Below are 19,244 nucleotides of genomic sequence, written 5' to 3' on the forward strand. Positions count from 1 at the left end.
GCCATGCTTGCAGACAGGAGCCTAGTATAACTGTCATCTGAGACGCTCCACCCAGCAGCTGATGAAAACAGATGCAGATACAGCCAAATATTAGGCAGAACTTTAAAAACCTTGTGCAAGGTGGGTAGGAAGGATTGAAGGAGCCAGAGAGATTGAGGACACTACAAGGAAAGCTACAGAATACACTAACCTGGGACCACAAGGGTTCACAGAGACAGGATCACCAACCAGAGAGTATCCATGGTATGGATCTACCCCCTTCTTCTGCCACCACACATATGTAACAGATGTGCAGATTGGTCATCAAGTGGGACTTATAACAGCAGGAGCTGGGGCTGCCTCTGATTCTGTTGCCTGCCTTTGCATCCCTCTCCCTTAACTGGGTTGCCTTCTCTAGCTTCAGTGGGAGAAGATAAGTCTAGTCATATTTGACATGCCAAGGTGGGTTGATATAAATGGGAGGTCTCCCCTTCTCTAAATAAAAAGAGAGGGAGTAGGAAAAGGAGTAGGGAGAGAACTGAGAGGAGAGAGAAAAGAGAAAGCTCATATTGGCCTTATTTATAGTGACCTAAATCTGGAAACACCCCAGATAGCTATCAATTGATAATGCTTAAATAAATACTGATATATACATATCGCATACTAATTCAAAACACTAAGAACAAAAGAAAGAGTTGGTGGTTAATGGATACTCTAACTTGGATGACTCACTAGGGAAGTAGGATGAATGTAAGCTAGTCCAAAAGATAAACATTGTTAACGTTGTCAATATGATATAATTACAGAAATAGATTGCAATTTAGTGATTTCTAGGAATGGAGAGGAGACAGAATTGAAAGAACTTGGATGTTGCTATAAAAAAAGAGCATTGATGATCATTTTCAGTAGGTCCCTGTTTTCTGATGATAGTGCATTAATATTAGCATGCTGAGTGAGAGATTGAAGGACACTTGTGAAAAATAAATTACTCATCTTAATCTCTGAGCCATCTCTCCAGCCTGAAAGGAAAAGAGGATGGACATCAGAAGAGGGGAGAAAACAGGGAACAGGACAGGAGCTTCCCACAAAGAGCCTCTAAAGGGTTCTACCCTGCAGGGTATCAAGGCAGATGCTGAGACTCATGGCCAAACTTTGGGCAGAGCGCAGGGAATCTTATGAAAGAAGTGGGTGATAGTAAGACCTGGAGAGGACAGGAGATCCACAAGGAGAGCAACAGAACCAAAAAATCTGGGCACAGGGGTCTTTTCTGAGACTGATACTCCAGCTAAGGACCACTTATGGAAATGGCCTGGAACCCTTACACAGAGGTAGCCCATGGCAGTTCAGTGTCCAAGTGGGTTTCATAGTAATTGGGACAGGGACTGTCTCTGACAGGAACTGATTGGCCTGCTCTTTGATCACCTCCCCTGAGGGGGAGCAGCCTTACCAGGCCAGAGAGGAAGAGAATGCAAACACTCCTGATGAGACCTGATAGACTAAGATCAGAGAGAATTGGAGGAGGATCTCCCCTATCAGTGGACTGAGGGAGGGGCATGGATGGGAAAAAGAGTGGGAGGTAGAATTGGGAAGGGAAGAGAGAGGGAGCTATAGGGAGGATACAAAGTGAATAAAATGTAATAAATAAATAAATTTACTTCTACAAGAATCTGAATAGAAAGTACATAATATATTTCAGTACTAACATAATTTCTCTTTATTTAAAGAATTTCCTTCTACATTTTACATTTTATTTATTATTATTGTATGTATATGCTTGCATTTAACATGTATAATATGTATATATGCAAATATAGGCATATGTGTACAATAGTGTGTAAGCCATGGCATACATGTGAATATCAGAGATCATCTGTAAGAATCTGTTCTGTTCTTCCAACCTGAGCTCCAAGAATTTTCCTCAGATTATCAGGTTTGCTTAAATAAATGTAATTGTATAATTGTCTCAGAAAGAAAGATTAATTAGAAAAGTTTCTTTGCACATAAAAATAATGAAATTAAAGCAGCAATGCAAGGACATTGGTTTTATCTTTTAAGATATGAAATGACCTTAGACACTTGGCTTTGGGAACTGTGGTGGATTTCTGTATGAAACAAGCCAGATTGTTCTACATGTATAATCAACATATAATGCTTTCTCTTTCTGTATTTTAAAATTAATTAACGTGTTCATGAAAATGTTAAAGCTTGAACCAATGAAATCTTAGAAAAGGACTGAAGAAAAAAATCTTTTTTTTTTTTTTGGCCTATTTGCTTATACAAGATCAAGAATCTCTTCCATTATTTTTTAACCTGAAGGTCTTTTGAAATTTTTATTTTAAGAAGATGTTCATGTTGAAAGTATTATAGAAATTATAAAGAAATAAACCGACTGTGAAATAAATCTACTGTGAGCTGTGATTTACCATCAAAATAATTTTAGCTATGTTGAAGCTGTTTGAAATTATTTATAAAATGATATGTAAATTATTTCTTTGGTTTTTGTTTTTGTTACATAGACTTTCTATGTACCATGGACTGGCCATAACTTAAGTCTCTCTCTGTGTGTGTGTGTATCTATGTGTGTGTGTGTGTGTGTGTGTGTGTGTGCGCGCGCGCGCGTGTGTGTTAACTTTGGGGTTGTGGCAAGTTAGTACTAATTTTACATATTTTTAGTTAATGCTTGGTCAGGGAAAAAATATCTTATTTTAAGAAAACTATAAAGATTAGATAAAACTAAATCCATTTCAGTAAACATATGCCCAGATGGTGAATCAATATTTTTATTTCAGTCACTCAATAAATAATTTATAATGTAATTTAATCTTGTATAATCTTTCAAAGTGAAATAAAACATCTTGTTGTTTGTCCTTTTCATAAAACAAGTAATGTTAAATAGTATTATAGTAGATATAGATTTTTTAAAGGTCAAATGTTTTAAGTCCATCCATAAAAAAAAATACCACAGTTTTTCTTAGTTTATCTTCATTCTCCCAAATTATAAGAGGAAAAACAGTACAACTTGCTGCTTTGTTAATGTAGATAAAAGGTTACAAACACACACACACACACACACACACACACATATTTGCACACACACAGAGTCATGTGGTAATAAGGCCATGGTATCATTTCCTTTTTTTTTTCGTTTTTAATTTTTGAGATTATGATTACAATATTTCTCTTTTCCCCTTCCTCCTTCTTAACATTTCATATCTTTCTCCATGCTCTTTTTCAAATTCATGTATTTTTTTCATTAATTGTTATTGTGTGTGTATCCTAAGTATATTAGTTCATTTTCTATAATGTTACTTGACCATTTGATTCTGGAAAATTAATTACTATGGTATTTCCTGGGAATGACTATTTTCTATTTGGAAACTCTTTGGAAACCAAAGTTGTCAATTTATGCCCTGGAAAAAAATTTTTTTTCGTGACAGGTTTTTCTCTGTGTAGCATTGGCTGACCTGGACATGCTTTGTAGACTCTGAACTCCCTGAGATCTGCTTGCCTCTGCCTCCAGGAGTGCTGAGATTACAGGTGTGCACTGTATCCTACTACACTGGGCAATTCTTAATCTAATCAGACTATAAATCTAAATTAACTAACACCGCAACCTTTTCAAATTTTAACCAAAGTATCAGTATATATTTAAGGAGGGCTCACTTATGTGGCCATTAGTAGGAGGCCATAGTTCTTCAGTTTATGTTCTACTTTCATTTTTGTTGCCCTGAATCCCATTACAAAAGACAACATAGGGAAGAAACAGATTAAATGGTTTACAACTATAGATTATAGTCCATTATTACAGGAGGTCAAGGCAGAAACTTAAAACATTGTATCCACAGTGAAGAGCAGAGGTGGAAATGCAGCAGTGGGCAAGTTTTAGGGTAGCAGCCTGTGATGGGATCCAGGAAACCAAAGTGTGTCATAGTGCTGTCCTGGCTGACCATCACTGAGACATAGAAATAGGCACTAAGATCAGAAATGCCATTAACCGGAAACTGCAAGATGTGGGAGCTTATGTGAGCTTTGTGGTAATATTAGATATACTTCAATCTGTTACAACTGAACCTTCTGGTCTGAAGTCTGATACCAGCATCTTTGGTAGTAATGTGCCTTCAAGCAAGACCAGTTTTAACCAAGAAAATGAGATATGGTGTGAAGCTGCATTCCCCATTCCTTGTCCTTTATAATTATAGACAGACAGACAGAGTCCAGAGTTTCCATATGTTCACAGAAACAGAAATCCACTGATATCAGACTTATGAACCAGGAGCTTCAAGCCCAGATGATGTCAACAATGAAACCTCTGAGGGAAACAGCACCCTTTGAAGAGGTGATTACTATCAAGCCAGAACCCGATGATCTCATTGATGAAGACCTCAGTTTTGTGCAAGAGAATCCATTATCTCAGCAGAAACCTGCAGTGACACGTACATATGGTTCTTCTCAACCTTCCATTGAGATTTATCAACCATCTGCAAGTAGAAATGCAGATACTGGTACTCATTTAAGCAGAATGAAACGTCAGTAGTTCCAAAACCGGATTCAAGGCCAAGCAACTGTTAACACACGGACATTTGTATGAACCAGACCTGCTTAGCAGCATAGAAGAAACTGAGCTCCTTCTTTAGAAATAACTTACATAGATTAATATTGAGGACAGAAACTTTCAGGAAAGAAATGTGCCTGTTGTAAATTTAGTTGTTAAAGTTAAAAAAAGGGGGAGGGGCGGGGGAGAAAGGGAAAGAAAAGAAATCGTCATGATGGAGAAGAGGAGGAATATGTTGATTATGGATCCCAGAGAGGAAGCATATCCAGTAACTTGTGTGTACCAGAAAAGCCTGAGAGGAATTCCACAGTACCACACATTGCCAGATGTTCCAAGAATCTGAACTTCTCAAGAAGAGTTACTAGCAGAAATGAAAGCAGGAATATTTAGTAAAACTGAGGACGAGGATAAGTGTTACCATCCCATTTCATGTGCAAAGTCTTCCTCAGTTGTCCATTTGTAGAAAAGTGTTTGTCTGTGCATCCAAAGTCTAAATATTATGCAAAGTGTACTGAACCAGATTGTTCCTTCACTCACATAAGTAAAATTTCAGTATTGACTCCCAAACTAGTTTCATCACAATTGCCACCTTCTAAAGGTAAGCTCATCTCTTACATCTCACCTTGTAACAAAATGCAATTAATGTCCCCTCTACATTCAAAACATTGTAGATTTAATACTCAGACTGTGTTTATCATCCCACCAATAACTACTGTACCAAAAGGGATGTGTTGAAATTAATTTGATCTCAAACAATAAATGAAAGCCTGATCATACCTGGCAGAAAATCCTTCAGTTTGAAAGCTTTCGTTATCTAGTGAGAGATCATCTTCAGAACTTGTCATGTCTTGATATTTAAAATATGTTGAATTCATATTACGAATTTTATTACCTAACTGGTGTGTAATTATTTTTAAGTTTGTAAGTTTATTAAGTGTTTTCAAAATTGTTTGTTTTCACTATGGAAAGCATAATTTATGAAAAGCAAAATTCTATGAAAGTGCTTGTGGCATGTTTGGAAAAAATAGACATACTATTATATAAATATTTGCTATTAAGATATGGTGATTCTTTTTATTTGTAATGAAAGCAGTGTGAAGACATATATATACAACATTCATTTCCCTCTAATTGTTCTCGTACATATGACATGATTTTTTAAAGTTAGCAATAAAAAATCACAGATTATTATTCCAGCATTTCAATGTGAACAAAAACTATATTTTTGGAATGGTAAAGAAAAGTTTCTCTCATATGTGCCAATTGGACTGCAGTGATCTAATTTAATTAATCAAATATCACTATTCAAAGGATTCATGCTTAATGAATGAAATGTTAAATGCATTCTTTCCATTAAAAATGTGTTATATTTTGTTCTCTGACACTGAAAAAACACAGAGTGCTGCAAATAGACACATTCTGCTCAAAATCCTTTTTTTTTCAGCCAAACAAATCCACAGGAACTTAAGAACAACATATTATCTGGATAGTGTATCATGAAGCTCAACAAGACAAAAGTCACAAAATAATTGGCAATATAAAGGGTAATTTCAGACTTAGGAGATAAATGCTTATTTAATAATTGAAGAAATTATACCTCATAACCAGAATGGTACAAGTTGGGATAAGGTGAGGTGAGGTGTAGTATAGGAGGATTTATGAGGTTCTTTATGATTTCCACTGTCAAGAACTGAGATTAGTGGTTGGTTCTTGAGTTCTAACATAAGGTACATGTCTGTCTTTAGCAGGGAAGTGATATTTAGACACTTTTAGGAACAGAATTGTAGGTATATTGATTTAGCTTAATGTTATATTTCATATGTTGGGTTTATAACAGAAAGAAGTATTCAAATATAATTCTGACATGTCAAAAGGATAGAAATCAGTCTGTCTGGTCTCACTGAAGAATGTTTTGTCTCAAAGCAACATGAAGATTTATACAATGACTTATTTAATTCTAAAAATTCCTGAAAGTTCCACATTTCCTTTCAGTCTACGCTGCCTCACTCTAAGGACCCTGTTAATAGTCTAGGTGATTATAATAGGATGAATTAAATTGTAGAGTGAACTATACCTAAATATCAAAGATTACCAAAATTCATTTAGCCCAAAACCAGATGATAGAAAATAAATGTTTCTAGAACCATAGTAGTGTGTTCTGAGAAAGAAAGAGTTAAAATTATTCTAAAGGTGAAGAACAATAAATTCCAGAATCATAATCTTGAAGGCATTTTAAGTTTTTAGTCTGTTTGGGAACAGGTGGTTTTACACACACACACACACACACACACACACACACACACACACACACAACCACAAATGAAGGAGTACAAGGAAAAGCTCTTAATAAAGAGCATTCTAAATGCAAATAGTATCATGGGTGACAAACTTTACAGGGCTAATTTGTTATCAAATTATTGAATGAAATATACATAAACTATATTGTACTCAAAATCTAAAAAGAGGGCACTTTCCATGAACTCCAATGACATTCCTTCCATAATCTAGAAATAAACAATAATAATCAGTTCAGTATTCACTTGATGTTTCTTCTTTTGTTTCATTCAACTTTTGCTTTGTTCACTTATTTTTGTTCTATTGTCCTCAATAATTGTAAATTTAGACTTCTATCTATATTGTAGGCAGAGTATTTTTTCCTTTTTCTTTTATCCTCATAGGTCACAATGTATGCTAGATGCACAATGAATGGCTGGAAATAAAATGATATCATACTATTGATACCAAAAGACACAAGGTTTTATTTTTATTTTTATTTTTATTTTTTGAGTCAAAGCACTTTACTCAGATTATTGGGGGAAGACTGGAGATACCCATGCTGTCTTCTCGACTCTGCAGGGCAGATCATAGTCATCTCTCCATTGCTAAGAGTAAATGCTAAGTTTAACTGGTTCTAATCCCACTTTCCTATCTCTGCAGCCTGCCATAAAATACAATCTTGATTGTAAGATTACTGTGTATTTACATTTGTGCTGATCAATAAGAGTGAAATCCAGAGTTCTTCTCTTTAAAAGCTGTAGTTTAGCTCTTCCCTAAGGTCCTCCTTGTTGTTTAGCTTCTTTAGGACTCTAGCTTTTAGTATGTTTATCCTATATTATATGGCTAATATCCACTTATGAGTGAATAGATACCATATGTGTCTTCCTGCTTCTGGGATACCTCACTCAGGATGATCTTTTCTAGTTCCCACCATTTGCCTGCAAATTTTATGATTTCCTTGTTTTTAATTGCTGAGTAGTATTCCATTGTGTAAATGTACCACAATTTCTGTATCCATTCCTCCTTTGAAGGACATCTGGGTTGTTTCCAGAGTCTGGTTATTACGAATGAAGCTGTTATGAACATAGTTGAGCAATTGTCTTTGTTGTATGGTTGAACATCTTTCAGATATATGCCCAGGAGTGGTACAGCAGTGGCTGGCTGTTTAACCACATCCCCCTGGGGGATGCAGCCTCTCCAGGCCACAGAGGAAGAAAATGCAGCCAGTCCTGATGAGACCTGATAAGTTAGGGTCAGATAGAAGGCGAGGAGCTCCTTCCCTATCAGTGGACTAGGGAAGGGGCATAGGGCTAGATAAAGGAGGGTGGGTGGGACTGGGAGGTGATGATGGAGGGGGATATAGCTAGGATACAAAGCGAATTATTTGAAATAAATAAATAAATAACATTAAAATAAAGAAAAGTTTGTAGTTTAATCATGTAGTTATTAAATGAGAGAATGTGAGGATTTAATGTTTTATAATTATTATTGTTATTATTGTGTGTGTATGATATAGTGGAGAAGAAGAAAGAGGAAGGGGGAGAAGAAAAAGGAGAAAGAAAATGAGAAGAAGGAAATAGAGGAGGAAGAAAAGGAGGAGAAATAGGAGGAAGATGAGGAGGATGAAGAAGAGAAAAAGGAGGAGGAAGGATATATGGATCTTGCAAGCTTTTACCTGTTGGCCTAAATAGCATTTTATCTCACTGGCTTAAAATGTCTTGATAGAAGGTAAAAATAGTACATGTTATGAACTTAGAGAAAGTGGGATACATAGCGTTCACCTGGCTAAAAGAGGTGTTTGGAATAGAAGCAATTAGAAATTAACTTTAAAATATTCAACTCATAATAGTATCCATGCAAGTACTAAGAGGAATAATGAATTTGAAGCTCTCAAATTGTGCCTTAAGCAAGGTAAGCAATCAACCAAGAGACTATGCTATGAAAAAATGAGAGCAAATGAGAAATAGGAGGGATGGATACAGAAATTATGGTACATTTAACTACTCATCAATTAAAAACAAAAGAATCATGAAATTTGCAGGCAAATGGTGGGAACTAGAAAATAGTATTCTGAATGAGGTATCACAAAAGGAGAAAGACACACATGATATATACTCATTTATAAGTGGATATTAGACATATATTATAGGATAACCATACTAAAATCTGCACACCTAAAGAAGCTAATAAAGAAGGAGGACCCTGGGTAAGATGATAAAGCTTTATTTAGAAAGTCAAACAGAATGGACATTGGAAAAGGGAAAAAACTGACAACAGGACAGGAGCCTATCACAGAGGGCCTCTGAAAGATTCTACCCAGTAGGGTATCAAAACATATACTGAGACTCATAGCCAAACTTTGGGTAGAGTGCAGGGAATCTTAGGAAAGAAAGGGGAAATAGAAAGACCTAAGGAGACAAGAGCTCCACAAGGAAAGCAGCAGAACCAAGAAATCTGGGCACAAGCACAGAGGTCTTTTCTGAGACAGATACTCCAACCAAGTATCATGAATGGAGATAACCTAGAACCCCTGCACAGAGGTAGCCATGGGAGCTCATTGTCCAAATGGGTTCCCTTTAATGGAAACAGGGGCTGTCTCAGGCATGAACTCAGTGGCTGGATCTATGATCACTCCCCCTAAGGGGGGAGCAGCCTTACCAGGCCACAGAAGAAGACAATTCAGCCAGTCTTGATGAGACCCGATAAGCTAGGGTCAGATGGGGAGAAGGACTGCTTTATCAGTGGACTAAGAGAGAGGCAAGGGAGGAAAAAAGGGGGAAGGGTGGGATTTTGAGAGGTTGAAGGAGGGAGGCAACAGCTAGGATACAAACTGAATAAATTTTATCTAAAAAAATAAATTATAAAAAAGAAGATTAGCTTAAAAAGAAGAGAAAATTTTTGTGAGCTAAGGAAGGGCAGAGAGACAGAACTAACTTTTCCAATAATCCAAGAAAGCTCTTAAAAGTCACATAGTAAATTTCCACAACTAGAAATAACTGAGAAATTGAAATTTCATTAAGGGGAAGTACAACACAAAATGCATGCTGTAAAATGAACACCTAAGGAGACATAATGATACAGATTTCATAGCATCACAGAGCAATAAAGAATCTTGAAATATCATGTGCCCTTTCCTGTGATCTTCCTGAAAAATTTTACCTCTGTCATCCCAGACAAGAATCTCTCCTGTTTGAAATCAAAATGCAAAACAGCCCAGAGGTATTTCCACAACTCTGAAGTAATGTATTCTGATGTTTGACAGCCTTCACTGCCAGTAAGTTCTTCTCAAACTTTCTTTTGCTATACTGCCATTTCCTGTGTCTCCACCCTCTCTGCAGATGGGGAGAATCTGGTCTTAATGATTGTCCTTCAGGTCCTTGAAGATAATTACTAAGTCACCTCTTAGCCAGCTCTTCTAAGGACTGAACAGTCTCAATTCCCATTGGTTCTCTTCATCAACTGATTTTCCTGTTGTTTATCATCTCTCTTCTGGAATTATTTCATAATAAGAAAAACACTCCTATTATCTTTCATGCCAAACAGTCATACAACTGAATCCCCAATTAACAAGAGCGAGAGAGAGAGAGAGAGAGAGAGGCAGAGAGAAAGAGAGAGAAGGAGAAATAGAGAGAGCCAGACAGACAGAGAGAGAGAGAGAGAGAGAGAGAGAGAACATTTATCTGCATAAGATCCTCAGGCCAAGATTAAAACAAACAAACAAACAAACAAACAACAACAAAAAAAAACTAGCCTCTTTTGCTATTCTTGATTATAAACCAGTGGAAATTTTTACTTAACCTAAAAGGCAACATTTCCCTAAGGAATTGAACTATGTAGAAGAATTATTTCTGGTGTGGGCAAATATCAACCTTTCTCAACTCAGTTTTTATGGGCAAATTGTGTAGTTAAGAAAAAAGTTACCATGGACATAAGAAATTTTGCTAATTTACACAGTGTGAGGCGAAGGTTACATTCCTGAACTCTGAACTCACCTTTCCCAGTTCTTTCCTGCAATGCAGATGCAGAAAAGATAAAAGGGACTGTCTCAGCCTTCAAGTTATAAAGTAACAAATTCCAAAATCTCAGTGACAAAGGCTGTTACTTGGTTAAGAAAGGCATAACCAATTATATAAATATTTGACTTCTTAAATGCAGTTGTGATCTGCAATATCAAACCCACAATTTAGGTGGAATATTTATTTATTACTCCGAAGATATTTTGTTTCTATAATTATAAAATTTGCCCTTAACAAATTATTGATAGAACATCTTTTCACTGATAACATGGGCAGCCACTAAAATTTAGACCTAAGCACTATACTACTTTCAATCCAGGAGAGCATCTTGAACTTTATTGTATGTACTATGTGGGCCCTAGCAATTTCATAACTTCTTAATGTGGATAAGGAAGTATGCATATGTGTTGTTGTTTGTGGAAGAAGCTGACCCAATCAAATACATAAAAAAATTAATTTTGGGGAAATCGAGATGGTGGCAACCAGTGCACACTGTCTCTGAAGGGCAGAGGATCTGAAACTCCAAAATCTGAATACTCCAGACTCCAGAGACAGGCAGACCCAGTCTGCACTACAAGCTCCAGGAACAAAAAGCAAAGGTAACAGACCATCAGATGGCTAGAGGCCTACATAAGAATACAGGCACCAAAAATCAGGACATAATGGCTTCACCAGAATCTAAAAACAAGCAAACAAACAAAACAAAACAAAATTCTATTGCGGCTGAAACACTGGAAATTTTTCTTAAACCTATAATCACACAGTTATTCGAGGGGCACATAAAGAGGAAATTAACAAAAAAATGGAGGCACTCACAAGTGGATATTAGATATATAATATAGGATAAACATGCTAAAATCTGTACACCTAAAGAAGCTAATCATGAAAGAGGACTCTGGCTAAGATGCTCAATCCCCATTCAGAAAGGCAAAGAGGATGGACATCAGAAGAGGGAGAAAACAGGAAACAGGATAGGAGCCTACCACAGAGGGCCTCTGAAAGGCTCTACCCTGCAGGATATCAAAGCAGACGCTGAGAATCATAGCCAAACTTTGGAAAGAGTGCAGGGAATCTTATGAAAGAAGGTGGGGGGATAATAAGACCTGGAGAGGACAAGAGCTCCATAAGGAGAGCAACAGAACCAAAAGATCTGGGCACAGAGATCTTTTCTGAGACTGATACTCCAATCAAAGGCCTCAACATAAAACCAGACTCACTAAACCTCTTTGAAGAAAAAGTGGGAAAGAACCTTGAACTCATTGGCGCAGGAGATAACTTCCTGAACAGAATACCAACAGCACAGTCTCTAAGATCGACAATCAATAAATGGGACATCATGAAACTGAAAAGCTTCTGTTAGGCAGAGGACACTGTCATCAGAACAAAATGACGGCCTACAGACTGGGAAAGGATCTTCACCAACCCTATATCTGACAGAGGGCTAGTGTCCAGAATACATAAAAAACATCAGAAATTAAATACCAACAAAGCAAGTAATCCAATTAAAAAATGGAGTTCAGAGCTAAACAGAGAATTCTCAATAATGGAATATCGAATGGCAAAGAAACAAAAACTGGTCCATGTTCTTAGTCATCAGGGAGATGTAAATCAAAACGACCCTGAGTTTTCACCTTACACCCATCAGAATGACTAACAGCAAACACTCAAGTGACAATACATGCTGGAGAAGTTGTGGAGAAAGGGGAACCCTCCTCCATTGCTGGTGGGAATTTAAACTTATACAACCACTTTGGACATCAATCTGGTGCTTTCTCAGGAAACTAGAAATAGTGCTTCCTCAAAATCCAGCTTTTCCCCTCCTAGGTATATACCTAAAATATGCTCAAACATACTAGTACATTTGCTCAATCAAGTTCATAGCAGCTCTTTTCATAATAACCAGGATCTGGAAACAACCTAGATGTCCCTCAATGGACGAATGCATACAGAAATTGTCGTACATTTACACAATGGAATACTTCTCAGCTATTACATAAAAAGAGATCATGAATTTTGCAGCCAAATGTTTGCAAATTGAAAAAGATTATATTGAGTGAGGTAACCCAGAAACAGAAAGACACACATGGTATATACTGACTCATAGGGGTTATTAGGCACATAATATAGGCCAAACATACTAACATTTTTATACTACTTAAGAAACTAAATAACCAGGAAGACCCTAGGAATGATGATCAATCCTCCATCAGAAGGACAAACATGATAGACATTGGAAACAGAAGACAGGGTACAGGACTGGAGCTTAACACAGAGGGCCTCTGTAAGATTCTACTGATGGAGCTATCTAAGCAGAGGCTGAGACTCATCCAATCTTTAGGCAAAGTGCATGGAATTGTATGAAAGAAGTGAGAAATAGAAAGACCTGGAGGGGACAGGAGTTCCAAGAGGGAACCAACAGAGCCCTGGGGGCTCTCCATGATATCCCAACTGAGGACCATACATGGAGAGGACCTAAAATCACTGCTCAGATGTAGTTTCCAAGTGGGTTCCTAGTAAGAGGAGCAGGGGCTGTCTCTGGTATGAACTCAGTCAGGCTCTCTGATCACTTGTCCCTTGGGTGGTGCAGTCTTGCCAGCCACAGAGGAATGTGGCCAGTCCTGATAAGACTTGATAGGCTAGGGTCAGATAGAAAAGGAGAAATTCCTCCCTTACCAGTGGACTAAGGGAGGGGCATTGAGGGAGAAGAGGGAGGGAAGTAGTGATTAGGAGGAGATGAGGGAGGGGGACACAGCCGGGATACAATGTGAAAAAATTGTAATAAATAATAAATTAAAAATTAAAAAAATAAGTTGCCTTAGTCATGTTTTATCACAGCAATAGAAAAGTAAACAACACAAAGCAGAATAGAAGTGTTGGGAGAGAGAACTTGGAAAGCGATAGAGAAATGAAAGGGAAGTGGTGTAATTGTATTTTAATTAGAATGGAAAAACAGGAGTCCTTGTCTGGCCTAAAGAGTGTTCCCAGAATTGCACCATTACCTAGGGGAGTGGAGTTTTCTTGCTTCAGTATCAATGTCTGCCTTACCTGCTGCTCTTCAGCAAAAATGCTGCAAATGTGGCTCTGCTACCTCTTTCTTCCTACTCCTCATTTTCTTTTTCATTTTCATTTTATTTTTAAAATGAGCACATGCAGATTTACATTTTTGTATGCAGAGTTGCATAAATATGGGGGTGCACGTAGAGGCCAGAGCTCAACTTTAGGTGTCTTCTTTGATTTTGGAGCAAGTCTGTCATTAGTCTGAGACCTGTTTATTTTTGGCTAATCCTAACTGGCAAGTGAGCTCCAGTTATTAGCCTAACTACACTTCTCTTGTGCTGGGACTACAAATAGGTGCCCCATTTTTTTTTTCATGTAGATTCTGTGAGTTAAACTCAGATCCAGTGGGGCAAGCACTAGCCCCTATTCCTTATGTTTTAAAGATGGAATCCTGAAGACACTTCAGACACCTTTTTCTCTTTTCTCTGGGAGGACTGCACCACACCTATACCCTAAGGGCTTCATTCTTCTTGCTGCATGTTTTCAGTCACAATACTTGTGAGAAAGTCCAGAGAACCCACATGGAAAAAAATGGACTAGGATAACCTCACTGATCTTCTGGAGTTCATAAACAAGTGGCTTGCCCCTTGAGCTCTTTTCTGTTTACCCTCAGATTGAGTCCCTGTACTTTGTCACTTTGGTTTCTGTCTCTCTGTAGCTTATGCACGTATTTAAAGAAAATATGTGCTGTGACATTTCCTGCATTGTTATTTCACACTAACATGTTTTAAAGTTCTTATAGACTATTACTTGTTATTGAAAGGAATGTGAGTCTTCCTGGTTGACCTAAATTTTCATAACAGAGTTATAAAAGAAATTAGAAATAAAACAAATAACTAAACATTAACATTTTAATCTTTAGTTTGCAATTTAAACAGCCCCTTCTGATATTTTATTGATTTAAGGTCATTTCTAGATGTTCCTTATCTTCTCTTCTTTTTTCTTCTTTTGCTCAACTGAGGTTGTGCCTGAATAATCTGTTTAGTCAAAGAATTCTTAGGTAAGAGACTCATATCCTGAGTGAATAATGTTGGTTTACTAAAGCAACAGAGCAGAGGTAACCTTGTTGTGGAAATCACTTGCTGACATTTTTGCACACTTTAAAAAATCTAGAATGAGAAAACACAGAAACCAAAGATCTAAGAGTGGTATGGTGCCCTTCAGTGACTATTTAACTCTCATGTAAGAACTACTCAGGAAATGCAACTTTAACAATCTAAAAGGTTCTATATCAAGCTTTAAACAGCCTAATGATTTTCCTAACCAACTGCTGTCAACAGTTTGACTGGGGGTCCCCAAGATGGCACTGGAAGTTCAGGGTTGATGGCAGTAGAAACTTTACCCAGTTGCTTTCACTGACAACTCTAGTACCTTAATAAGAATTCTCCACACTCAGACAATTACATGAGCTTGGTGGTCAGCTTATCATTGTGTCTTGCCAAAGGAAAAAACAATCACAGTTTTGTTTTGTTGCCTTGGAAAATGGAAAACACTACTGTGGCTCTGGGACAAGTAAATTGAACACCTAACAGCTTCACCCTTAGTACAGAAGTTTTCAATGTCACAGAGATGCAGTCCTCAGAGAGTTCAAACTCACCATCTCTTGTCACTTTTTTCACAGAGGACTTTGCTCTGTAGATTCCTTGCAATATTTCAGACCTGATGAAGTAAAGTACAGTTTAAAAGCCCCATCTCTCAATCTGATGATTAATTTGTATTTCAGAAATTCATTTCTTTATATTCCTTACATTTACATTTATGTATATTTTGTTTGCTTCAAAAATTCTTTTAAAAATTTTTATTACATTTTTTTTTCCATTTAAGGTCTGTTTTGTTAACAGCGTCAGACAACATGAACAAAGCAAATAGGATATTTTCATAACATGTTAAACCACAGGCATTCCCAGGAGCCCAGACTTATACACTGAAAATTTTTTTATTGTTCATCATTTCTACCAGGAAAGACCAATTATGAGCATTAGAAACAGTACCACTTGTTCTTTGCAGCTTACACTTTCTTAATAAAAATGTCATCCTTAATTTTCAAACCTTCTTCATAAGGTCTACCATTCCAGAGAGTTATTTTTGCATTAATGTGAATAAAAGTATCAAGTGTTCACCACAATAAAGAAATTGTGCCTGTATTAGCATAATTCTTCCTAACCACAATGTGAAGTAGGATTACAAACATCATTTTACCAATGTGGCGGAAATCTCAGAGAACTGAAATTGAGAATTATGTATTTCTTTTCTTACACTCCAACAATTTGATTTGTTTTGATTCTAGGGCTACTGAATCTTCACACTACTTTATCATGTGTAACTTGTGATCAAGACATATTGACAAATCTGCTGGTAGAGTTATGGAGTATGTTGGTCAAGTCCTCTAAAAAGCACATGCCATAGCAGAACAAAATATATAAGAAACTTACCGAAGAAGTGAGAAAAAAGACAAAAAATAGAAGAGAGAACCAAAGTTTGTCTTGCCTTCAAGAATCATAGGGATTAAGTTGGAGCAAAGATTAAGGGAATGGTAAAACAATGATTGGCTCAACTTGAGAGCCACCACAATGGAGAGAGACAACCCCTATCACTATTGATGATATTCTGCTATGCTTGCAGACAGGAGCCTAGCATAATTGTCTTCTGAAAGGCTTCATCCAGAACCTGAGGGAAACAGACGCAGAGACCCATAGCCAAAATAGTGGCCAAGCTAGGGGAATTTTGTGGAAGAGTGGGGGAAGGAGGGATGAAGGACACCACAAAGCCCTACAGAACAAACTAACCCAGACCCATGGGGGCACCCAGAGACTGAACCACCAACCAAAGAGCATGCATGGTCTGGACCTAGGCCCTCTGCACATATGAAGAGCAGATGAGCAGCTTGGCCAACATGTGGACCCTTAACAATGGATTATCCATATGTCATGGCATATGTGAGAACATACTATATCATACACACATGAGAAGAAAAGTAATGAACTTTATAAAGAAAAAGAACATTTATTTTTAAAGAATAAGAGCAGTTATACTTCACCTTTCCCAACCCAGTGCCCTTTGAAAAACAGGACAAATCTTTGCAAAATTATTGATAAATTAATATACATAAATGCAAATAAACACCTCTGCACTCAAATATGTGACCTAAAATGTACTATTTTCAATTAATTTCAACTTTATAACATTCAATCATTCCTTCACTAAAGAGTACAAAGCAGCTGTGACTACACAGTAAAGCGTCCTTGAATTCTTGATTAATCATTATAACAAGGAGAGCTAATGAAAGCTCCTGGATCTCCACTGTGAAAACAGAAGCATGTCATTGGTGGGGCAGAAAAAGAAAATGGGAGCAATAGAGAAGGCTGGGCAAGTTGAAGGAAAAAAGGAACGAGCGAGAATGTAGACAAAAGAGAAGAAATGAAGCACAAGCTATGTTGGAGATGGTAGTACACCTCTGATCAATGTCAGGGGATGAGGTAGTAGATGAAGACCACAGGTTATCGATACTAGTAACTGGTGGGCATAAGAGCTAGTGTTTTTGGCAACTTACAATTACAGGTACCATGTGCTGAATACTCATTACATGTCAGGCAATGTACAGAGTGATTTATCCCAGTTACTTAAAACTTTTTTTTTTAAAAAAAAATTAAGATGATTCTTTTTTGTTATTATTTATTAGAATTTATTCATTTTGTATCGCAGCTGTAGCCCCTTCCCTCATCTCCTCCTTGTCTCACCCTCCCTCCCTCTTCCCAGCTTCCATGCCTCTTGCCTATTCCAAGAATAAAGGAGGGAGGTCCTCCTCCCCTACTATCTAACCCTAACCTATCAGATCACATCAGGACTGCCTGGATCTTCTTCCTCTGTGGCCAAGTAAGGCTACCAGTCCAGGATCAAAGAGCAGGCAACTGAGTCCATACCAGAGACTTCCCCTGCTCCCCATACTTGGGAACCGGCATGGAGACTGAGCTGCCCATGGGCTACATCTGAGAAAGCGTTCTAGGTCCTAATGCTCAACACTGTAATATAGAATGGCAGAGAAACACTTAAAGAAATTCTCAACATCTTTAGTCATTAAGGAAATGTAAATCAAAATGACCCTGAGATTCTACCTTATACTCATCAGAATGGCTAAGAACACAAACTCAAGTGACAATACATGCTGGAGAGGTTGTGGAAAAAGGGGAACCCTTCTCCATTTCTGGTGGGAATGCAAACTTGTACAACCACTTTAGAAATCCATCTGGCACTTTCTCAGAAAATTAGGAATAGTGCTTCCTCAAGATCCAGCAATACCACTCCTGGGCATACATCCTAAAGATGTTCAACCATTCAACAAGGATATTTGCTCAACTATGTTCATAGCAGTTTTATTTGAAAAATAAAAGTATTTTAATAAAGCAAATGAAGTAGTGACTGATACAACCCATTTTTAGGTGAAATGACTTAATGAAGGTTACAGAACTAGTACAAGTCAGAACTTAAATGGGAACCCGGCTCCTTCAGGTGCATTTACTCTCTGTATGATTTTACTCCTTTACCTGTAAAGACTCTTCAAATAGCTGAATTATGTATATTGCCTAAGAACATTTTATTTTATTTCATTTATTAAATCTTGGTTTGTACCTAAGATTACAGATGTTACCATCTGACTGAAGAAAGTACATAAAGGCCCTAAAGCAAACACAGGAATAAAGAGCAAACCAGAATTAACAAAACAGAACAAAACAAAAAAGATCCTAGGAGAAGGAAATCATGATAGCAGCGTGGAGACTAGGCTGGATTACTCAAAACAAACTCTCGTACAGATGTAGCAACCCAAACAAACAAATGCAAAGCCTGAAGGAAGTATGGTATGGTTGAGTATTTAAAACAGAAGCTTGCTTCTGTGTCAGAAGAATAAATGACACAGGATTTGTTGCATGGCTACACAGAAAAGAACCACTCCAAGCTAAGACATGAGGTCTGAGAACTTGGGGGGAGGGGGTTGTTTGCTTTGTTTTGCTTTTTGTTTACAAACTCATTTAAATACAAATTATTATGCCATGAGGCAAAACTGTGAGGATGAGTCTGATGCATCATTATCAGAAAGTATCACTACTGTTTGAGACCAAATCACTACCACATAATAGCACCCTCTGCAGCAGTGTCAGCCAAGATGCCAAAGGCTGAGTGAGCATGAAGGGTGGCAGATGGACAGCGATGACAAGAAGCATACCCAGCTGCTGACAATGTAAAACTTGAGGCATTTTTTTTCTGAGCCACAGTAGGTTAAATCCTGACACTGTCAGCTCAAGTGTTTTTATTTATTTAAAAATCTATCTATCTATCTATCTATCTATCTATCTATCTATCTATCTATC

At 37.3% G+C, this 19,244-nt stretch overlaps 1 pseudogene; it reads left to right on the top strand.

Moving 5' to 3' along the window:
- Nucleotides 1-19,244, top strand: part of LOC129676767 (zinc finger CCCH domain-containing protein 14-like) — a 42,293-nt pseudogene that overhangs the window by 22,419 nt on the left and 630 nt on the right.

Source organism: Psammomys obesus, unplaced genomic scaffold (assembly GCF_907164565.1).
Source record: "Psammomys obesus unplaced genomic scaffold, mPsaObe1.curated_primary_1811, whole genome shotgun sequence".
In the NCBI taxonomy this organism is placed as follows: domain Eukaryota; kingdom Metazoa; phylum Chordata; class Mammalia; order Rodentia; family Muridae; genus Psammomys; species Psammomys obesus.